The 9724-nt window shown below is 38.1% G+C and overlaps 1 protein-coding gene across 1 annotated transcript in view; it reads left to right on the plus strand.

Moving 5' to 3' along the window:
- LOC102078817 (zinc finger protein 665) overlaps positions 1-9724 on the plus strand; it is a 1047781-nt gene that overhangs the window by 812713 nt on the left and 225344 nt on the right. The gene's annotated exons all lie outside the window — the stretch shown is intronic.

A 9724-nucleotide genomic window follows, 5' to 3' on the forward strand; every position in this document is an offset into this window, starting at 1 on the left:
ATTTTTTATAACTTGAAATGCAAATATAAATTGTACATTTTGTAAACATATACAACTATTTCTTTAAAAATGCAGCCAATATACCTGCCTTTTGTTTTCATTTTATGCAACCATTTAAAATTATTAGTAAAACTAAAATGAGAGAACAATCAGGTTTTGCAATAAGATGCCCCACAAATGATGTTTGCCAGTTAAAAAAAAGTTTGTGCATCAAAAGACAGGAGAACAGCACAGGGACAAACCTGCAGGCCTGACAACAGGAGGTGTATCACTCCACTGGTTTTCTACGTAGTGACAGTGTTTACGTTGCAAATGTGCCTTTGTGACATTAATTGGTGCCCTCAATGACACACAAAACAAAACGACTACACAACAGAACAGCTACACAAGACAACACAACACACTAAGTATACACTCCACACTAAACGTCACAAATCGGCCACATCTAAAAACTCTCTCTCTCACTCGCTCTCTCTCGCGGCCGTTACCATCACTCCCAAAACTCTCCCTCTTCCTAAACGACCAAATCCCATGTGTTGACTTAAAAAAAAATAAAAATAAAAAATTGGTTGACATGGTGCATTTTTCCACCGATAGGAAAGCGGTGGCTTTTTTTCCTTTCTTAACTGTTTTCGCGCTGTACTTATAAAACGCTTAAAACACACACACAAAAACGTGACGGCAGTATTTAGAACAAAGCATGGCTTATATATATTATCATAACTCTGGATTTACTGGCCTGTAATTAAAATTTAAAAACTTTGAAGTCTGAACTTTCAATGTGGGCTGAAACGGAGACTCAGTGTAGCTGCAGCTTGTTGCTTTGTCAGCTTACATCAGTCACTATCCATTATATTCAGTTTTAGCATTTATATTCAGTGCTGACTGTAACTACGCTCAAACTGTTAATGCTATCTTATTTTAATAAACAACACCATCATATGCAAAACTGGGGTGGCACTTGGGGGGTGGCAAGGGATCATTTTAGGGTGGCACTTGCCACCCCATGCCACCCTTCTAGATCCGCCCCTGCCAACAATAAGAACACAATCATATTTTAGCATGTATTCAGCCAAGATGTCAGCAAGTCCTTCACAAAGTACTTATTGTATTATGTATTTAATTTTATATGTTACAGAAGTGACAGGTTTATAAAGCGAGGCAAATTATTGTGATGTCACAATTGCAGGACGATCTACTAACAGTGTGCTTTAACCTCTCTATGAAGAAGCCACTCCAGTTCAGTAAAACTCAGCTTGAGAGCAGCTGTGAACAGCTGATTGTTCGATGTGCTAAAGAACAGAAAACATTATTTCCCATCAGACCATGAGCAACATTCAGGCATGTAACACAGTAACACTTTTATGTTTTACATATTCAGCAGAGAGTTAGCTGTGTGCACTATTAAAAAATAAAAAGCATAATTAATTTCAGCTTCATATGAACTGTATTATGTAGGAAAAATAAGTGGGTCTCACCCCAAAACACAGCTTGAGGACTGACTGGAGAGTTTTAGGACAGTCTCTTCAGTAAATCTAGCAGCTCTTTAACATCAAAAGACGTGTTTAAACTGCTGCAGATGTTAGTATATCTGACCCTAACTGTTCCTTCTTTTTTAAAATTCAAACTTAATGATGAAGCAATGTTTTTAAAAGGCTGTTCTCGTTTATATGACCTCCATAAAACAACAGGGTTAGAACACATTGTTACGAAATAAGATGTTTGTTTTGTAGTCCATCTTCAGCACAATGTAGTTTCAACAGCCGGACATCCGATGTGACATTGGTACAGAGAGACGAGTGTAAGGCTGTTCCAGTTCTCAGCACCGCTCCTCTCTTTTCCTGAGTCCTTAGCAGTTGTCCTCCCCACGATGACGTTTTCATCGAGGCCAAGGAAAAGAGTTTAGGAAAAGGAGATGGACTCCACTAGGGCATGTGACGTATTTCCGTTTCCAAATACTACCGCTTGGACGTTTCTGGTATGTTTGTTTATCTATCGGTAGCTACGCTAATGTCACTTCAGAATGAGTATAAAAAGAAAAGTATTTCAAACAGAACATTTTCAAAAACAGGAGAAGAAATACTCTGAGCATTGCTGTGTCCCACTTTGTTCGGCTTCAGCCAAATTTAACGGCATACTAAGTTTTCATGGCTTTCCAACCCATTCCGACTTGAGAAGACAATGGCTGGTAAACATACGCCGGGATAATTTCACGATTACCTCTCACAGCAGGGTCTGCAGCAGACACTTTGCCAGTGATCAACTCATAGAGCCAACAACCCTTGATGTTTGAAGGCGGCTTATTAAAGGTGCTGTACCAACACTTTTTGAGTGGAATGGCTATAAAGTTGAACCACCGCGGCGTAGTGTTTGGGAGAGAACGGAGCGACGCTCTGAACTAGTTCCTGCTGACGATCAAGAAGAGCACAGTCTTACAAGAGATCATGACTACTGCTCTGTCCCTGAGCCGTCTGCATTGGACATATCTGCATCAGCTGCAGAAGACCTGTCCAAAGACGTGGAGACTCTGAGGAAGGAAATCCAGAAGTTACGTGTCCAGCGAGAATTTGGGTTACAGCGTTTTGCTTGCTCCGACACTGACATCCGATACTATACCAGATACACTTAAGCTCTATTCCAGCTAATTGTTTAAAATATACCAAGGTCACCATCAGCTGAATTTCGAAAGTGTTTCCAGTCTTAATGAAAGCAAAATAGATATTTACTTTTTCTCTGCTGATTGTATGTTTCATGTAGATGCTTTAGTATTTCAACAATATGCTACAGGTAAAATACAACACCAAATAGACTCTTAATCAGACTATGTTATACAGCATACCATTAGCATATTTGTCACAGTTTACATTATTTTTATGTGTGTAATGTGTGTAATGTGAATTAATGATTGACACAATGTTTGTCTCTCTCGTAAATAGATTTCCAAGCTATGATCATTTGATGGCATTTTGGTTTTTGATTGAGCCTTGCATCTATAAAATGATCCGGGTTTCAAGAGCCAAGTCAGCTGCCAATAGGAGCGAAGAAGTGTTGACACCTGCACGCACATCAACGGTAGGTTATGGGTTTGTTGGTAGATAGAACTAAAGGTGTAATGTTATTGTATTTATGCATGTACAATGGTAGTTAGAACTAAAGGTGTAATGTTAATGAATTTATGTACAATTACATTACATAATGTACAATAGCATACATACACAGGTGTATGTATGATAAAGGACTCAGCATCCTTTACATACATGCACCTGTGTACTACAGCACCTCATTGTTTACCCCATGGTACAGTATGGTATGCATAACCATTACAAAACATTTAGCCAAGAAAAGCATAATATTACTAGTTCATAGCTTAAGGAGTAACATTTTCCCTTTTGTTTTCACCTTCCAGAGGCAGCTGCTACAGCCAATTGACGAGTTCTTTCTTTTCCTGGTTTTCCTGTCAGTTGGTTTGAAGGAGAGGGACCTGGCACACCGATTTAAAATACAAAAGTCCACAGTGAGCCGCATTATTGCAACATGGACAAATTTTCTTGCCACTGCACTGGGGTCTCAATGCATCTGGCTTACACGTGAAGAAGTGCAAGCTTACCTCCCTGAGGAATTCAAAGATTTCTCAGACACCCAGATGATCCTTGACTGTACAGAGCTGAGGTGTCAGACACCATCCGCAACACTTCTCCAAAGTGAAATGTACTCTTCGTACAAATCCCACTGTACGATCAAAGCCCTGGTTGGCATAGCTCCACATGGTCCAGTGACATTCATCTCTAATCTGCTGGTTCGGTTAGTGACAAGGAACTATTCAAACAATCAGGCATTGCTGAGAAGTTGACTGAAGACATCACCGATTGTTGTAAATGCAAAGTGTACCGCCCACCTTTTCTATCTAAGCAGAAGCAGATGCCAGCATACCAGGTTAAGGAGACGCAGGCCATAGCCAGACTCAGGGTACATGTGGAGCGAGTCATTAGGAGGATAAAACAGAACAAACTTTTTGATAGCATCATTACCATGTCACATGTTTACAATATCAACCAACTGTTTGCAGTAGCATGTATGTTGTCAAATTACCAGAAAACACCATTAGTTAAAAATGGGCTAAGTTAGACAAGATGGACTTTTCCCAAGACACCAGTGCCAGTACAACTTATGGAAAATGACCTTCAGCTGAGGCCACTACAGTTGCATTTCTTCCTTGACAAAACTTGATTACAGAACTGGTACTTGAGTGCTGATAGTTGAGTTCCAGTTATTGATTATTCTAATTCATTGCAAATGTTGAATGTTAATAATACTGTTTAATTATACTACTATATTACTATTCATATTTAACAAAATTGTTTATCAAAATTATAAAGTAAATCACTAAATCGTTTTAAAATCATAAGTGACATTGTGCTTTTGTAATATCCAAAATACCATTTGTCATTTTCTTCATTCAGTTGTGTTATTGTCTAAATGTATGTCAGTATGCTAGGCATGGATTTTTAAATACTTACCATGTACATAAGTTCTGCACAAATTCTATGTTTTAATGTGTGTGTTTAAAAAACTGAAATTGATGCCATTGCTTAAATAACAGTTTCTTGATTTCACATAAAAGTAACATGTAACAACAAAAATATTCATGAAATACTTTGCAAATAAAACATCAGTTATTTCTTTCCAGCCAGCCTGAAGGATCTGTTTTCCTTTTTGCTATGTTTTCACTGTTCATTTTTCCAAACACAGGTATCTTGGCATATATATGTAAAAAAGGAAGTAGTCAGCCTTTTCTCTGATTGCATTGTGCACATCTGTATCCATGTATATTCTTTGCACTAGGTAGTCCTCTTGTGCCCACACAAAAAAGTCACACCACTGCATCCCACTGATGAGCAGTTGTCCTTGCAACTTTTTCTCTCTGATTGTGGAATAAAAGTATGAACATGTATTTATAAGTTACACTTGTGTTTGAATCCTGCAGCTTATCACACATTTGATTTCCATGTGTGACAACTGCAAGTGTCCAGAGTGAGGACAGACTGAGGGACCCACTGCTGCACATCATCTGTGAGGCTTTGCACCCCTGATGATCCACCAGGACAAACTCAGCAGTGTGTGAGGAAGAGGAGGAGGAAGAGCCAGCAGCAGCTGACAGATGGAGAGAATAGACAGACTGTTCCCTGTTTGTGAAGGACTGCTAGGAAAGTTTAACATAACTAATTGTCTGTCCTGAATCAGTCTTATTAGGTAATGTTCAAATAATGTTATCATTCCAGTGTTTTCAGTGTGGGAGAAAGTACTCAGGGCCTTCAAGTTACACACTATGAAAGGCAGCAACAAGTTTAATGTTCAGAAACCTAAAGTATGTATCAGCAGCAGAATGGAGCTAAAAATAAATGTTTGTTTCAGTTCTATGAAGCTTTGAGTATTTTGGATTAGTAGCACTGCTGTGTTTGTTGCATCATATTGCTGTAATTGTTTATATGCTTTATATATTCTAAGGTAAGTTGATCTATAGTGTTACATCATATTTTATGAGGATGTTATGTGTTTGTATACTTTCTGCCCAGTTTGACCCATTTAGCAGAAGTCAGCCTGCTTAAGGCTCTGATATCTATTCTGTATGGCTTAAAGCAGTTATCACATGGTCTGATTTTCTCACCCAATAAAGGAATATTTCATATATCAGTCTACTCTTCATTTTATCAGAAACAGTTATCACAGCTTGGACATTTGTTTTTATACATGTTGCAGCTCCTCCAACCTACGGCCGCGGCAGGCTAAACATGAGGACACAGATGATGCGCAACAATAAACGCATAAAATACACTTCTGTAACATTTGCTCCTTTTAGTCCACATGCAACTGTCCAATATACAAATCAGTCTTTTCTTTCCATCCACATCAACACATTGCATTAATTGGTGTCTCCATGTTTCTTCAAAACATTACAAAATCCATACGCTGAACTGCACCTATGCCACACAGCTTCATTCCAAAGCATCAATTTGATGACATTCACTTCATAAAACCTTGGACACACACACACACAATTAACAGGAGCAATATCCCCCACTAATCTGCCTATTAAACCTAACTAACTCAACCTAGTCTTCCTTACACACTAGCTGTGGGTATTTATGTACCTCCATACCGTCAGCTGTGAGGAAGACAAACTGTCTTAAACACAAACTGCAGCGGTACTCCCAAGCCAATGGCTTCAGCCGCCTGATGCACAATAACTAGAAAGCAAATCAGTACAAGGCCTAATGCAGCTGTACTGCTGAAAGCTAACAGGGGATTAAGACTCCAAATAGAAATCTGTTTTGTGTCGCCCCAGGCTTACTCTAAAAGCCGTGTGGACTAAGGCAACAGCAAACTATAAAACTCTCAGCAATAAAACTCATTTATATATAAATAATCCAATAAAATCTACAAACTCTTCTGTTGACAATTTGTTGCGGCTCCTCCAACATACGGCTGCGGCAAGCTAAACATGAGATGTCGCGCAACAATAAACGCATAAAATACACTTCCGTAACATTTGCTCCTTTTATTCCACATGCAACTGTCCAATATACAAATCAGCACATGGGATTAACTATTAAACAAATGCACAGACTGCACAAACAAATAACTGCGACTCACAGCCAATTACCAATTGGCACCAATTACTATGCCAAATAATAGTGATGGCTCGCTTGAAGCTGACGCTCCGGTGAGCGTGTCAAAAAAATCAACACACTGCTTCAGAAGCACTGTGTCGAGGCTTGATTCGTTTGGCCAGAGTCACGTGATCAGTGATGTCCGAAGCTTCATTTAGAACGTAACCGCTACGGTATCTGATTCACTGGTTTATAAGAAGGTGAATCATTCGCGGGATTTGTGGAGTGTTTTGATGGTGACAGATAGCAAACCACTGATATGTCTATTGAGAGATTTGGAGCCAGCGAGGAATAGAGGAGTTTCTGTTGTGTGGAAGTATTTTGAGTTGATTTTGGTCATTCTGGTGAGTTTTCCAGCTTAGTGTTCTGGCTGTTTGCTTTTGTTTTGTGCGTGTTTATTTTATCTGACAACAGGACAAACTTAAAATGTCAAAAATCTGCTTTTTATAATATAAATATCATTAAATAACTTTAGAAAGACTTCTATTTGACTCATTACACTTAATGTTATAAAAAGATATATTTTATGTTTTAAATAATCTTAAACTGCTAGTCTGCAAAATGTGCAGCAATTCAATTTATTTATTCTCTTTAGCTTGTTTGTGGGGCCCAGGAAGACTGTATAACTGCATCTCTACCAGTTTCTCTGCACTCCAGCCTCTTGTGTGCCATGTGAAGGGATTTTTCTGAAGGCAGGAGAAATTATCTCCACGAAAAGGAACAAGTTCGGCCATCACACAGTGGAACTAATTTTCTTTTTAAATACAAATGGAAAAGGGTTTCCTTAAATGCATCATGTTTTTAATTTGAAAGTTCATAAGCATTTTCCCTTTCCAATTCACAATCAAGTCTACCCCAGGTCAAAATATGTATAGGAAAATCTCCATAATTTTATTTATAAAAATACCCGTCTAGCGATTAACTGCACAAGTACATGGAGGCAGGACCTCACAGCAGAAGCATACTCCATAATGTCTTGTACATTATTATATGTATATTATATGTAACGCGGTATTTTTCAATTATTGTATTTACCAACATCAGGAAGTCACAAGCAAAGAAAGACCAAACCATGGTGCATGTTTAAACAAGGAAGGTTTACTGGTCAAAATTATTTATTAAAGAAATAAACAACATTTTTGGCACCGCAAAAAATACACGTTTAAAGCAACACAATGGAGGCCCAATATCAGACAGAATTCCACTCTGTAGAGTGGGCAATCATTACGAAGCAGTTGGTTTTATTTTGTGGATTTAAGCTGTTCTTCATATTTCTGGCCACCAGATGTCACCAGAGAGGACTGTGTTGAAAAGCTTTGAGTAATGAACCGTTTTACAATACAAGCTTCAATGCTTCAGAAAGCTTCATTTGGCCATCACTACCAAATAACAACTATGCCTATGGCATCAATTAGTGCATAAATATACAAAAACCATCAAGTTACAGTCAAAATACATCAGAATCATTCAAGCTGCAGTCAACAGAAGGTTTTGCCTCATGCTCGCCAGACCTTTCTGCTCATCAACATCAGGTGCGGTGAACAGGTGAGTGCAACCACATTTATCATCTAACACACCCATGAGACACGCCCCACACCCGTGCACCAATACAGTGAGTCCATTTAAACAAACCCACTTAGTCAAAAAAGAGCAACTCATATGGCTCCTACAATACATATATGTAAGCATTTAGCCAAATTTAGTAATGCCAACATACTGAAGGAACAACATTTGTCTCTTATATATGATACATCTACATATACACTGTCAAAGAAACTTGTCTTTGAGTGAAGATTTAAGGTCACAGGACATATAAATAACTGCAACTTGAATCTTTACTGAAGCTCAGTATTTGACACAGAGTTCACTCACATGAATTTCACTCACATGTGCTGTACCAGCGTACCTGCACATGTGATGTGACAATAGAAGTGATTTGATTTGAGAGTTCAAACTCACTGCTGTAATAACTTGTGATTAATATAATAACTATCATATTGGCCATATCATATTTACACTGAATTTAATCTCATGAACAACATTAGCTAATTGTTATTTACTAGCTAATCTTAAATGACTGTTCAGTACAAAAATGAAGCCCAACAATCATGTTTCACAGTCCTGTGGTCTCAGCCTCAGATACTTATTAAATCACACAAAGCTCATGTAGAAACAAACAAACAAACAAAATATGTTCTCCTTCATTTCTGTCAACCACACATTTCCAGCTATCATGATTGCTAGGCAACCTGGGCAGCGCGACAGAGGCTAGACCGTCCCATTTCACAAGCCTCGCACTTCCGGCCTTAGCGGTCTGTGAGTACGCGGCCCTTGAGGACCATTGAGGCTGCGTACTTTAAGGCTGAAGACCCTGAATTGGGATACAGCCTAGGACTGACCTGTCTTGACTTATTTTACAATCAATCACATGTTAGAGAAGCTGTGTGGCAGCGTTAACCCCGCCCACTTAGTTTGACGGGTGAGGCTGAGAGATAAAAATATTTCAAGAAGAAAGATGAAGGGGACAAAAGTGCTAAAATGAATTAAATAAATAAATCATTAAATAATGAATTACAACTGTCAATAGTGTGTTATTAATTAATTAAATATGTCAATAATTAATTAAACGTGTCATTCATTAATTAAATAAGTTACTAATTAATCAAATTTGTCAATATTTAATTAATTACATGTGTTGAAAATATTTATGTTATTAATTAGTTCTGATTTTAATTAATTATTTAATGGTGTATTTAATTAATTCATTATGGCGGTCCTGGCATTCCAAAGAGAGCAGCTGTGAACAGCTGACTGTTTGATGTGCTAAAGAACAGAAAACATTATTTCCCATCAGACCATGAGCAACATTCAGGCATGTAACACAGTAACAGTTAGCTTTGTGCACTATTAAAAAAATAAGAAGCATAATTAATTTTAGCTTCATCTAAATTGTAATATGGAGGAAACATAAGTGGGGCTCACATCAAAACACAGCTTGAGGACTGACTGGAGACTTTTAGGACAGTCTCTTCAGTAAATCTAGCAGCTCTTTAACA

This window comes from Oreochromis niloticus, linkage group LG3 (genome assembly GCF_001858045.2).
Source record: "Oreochromis niloticus isolate F11D_XX linkage group LG3, O_niloticus_UMD_NMBU, whole genome shotgun sequence".
Taxonomy (NCBI): Eukaryota; Metazoa; Chordata; class Actinopteri; order Cichliformes; family Cichlidae; genus Oreochromis; species Oreochromis niloticus.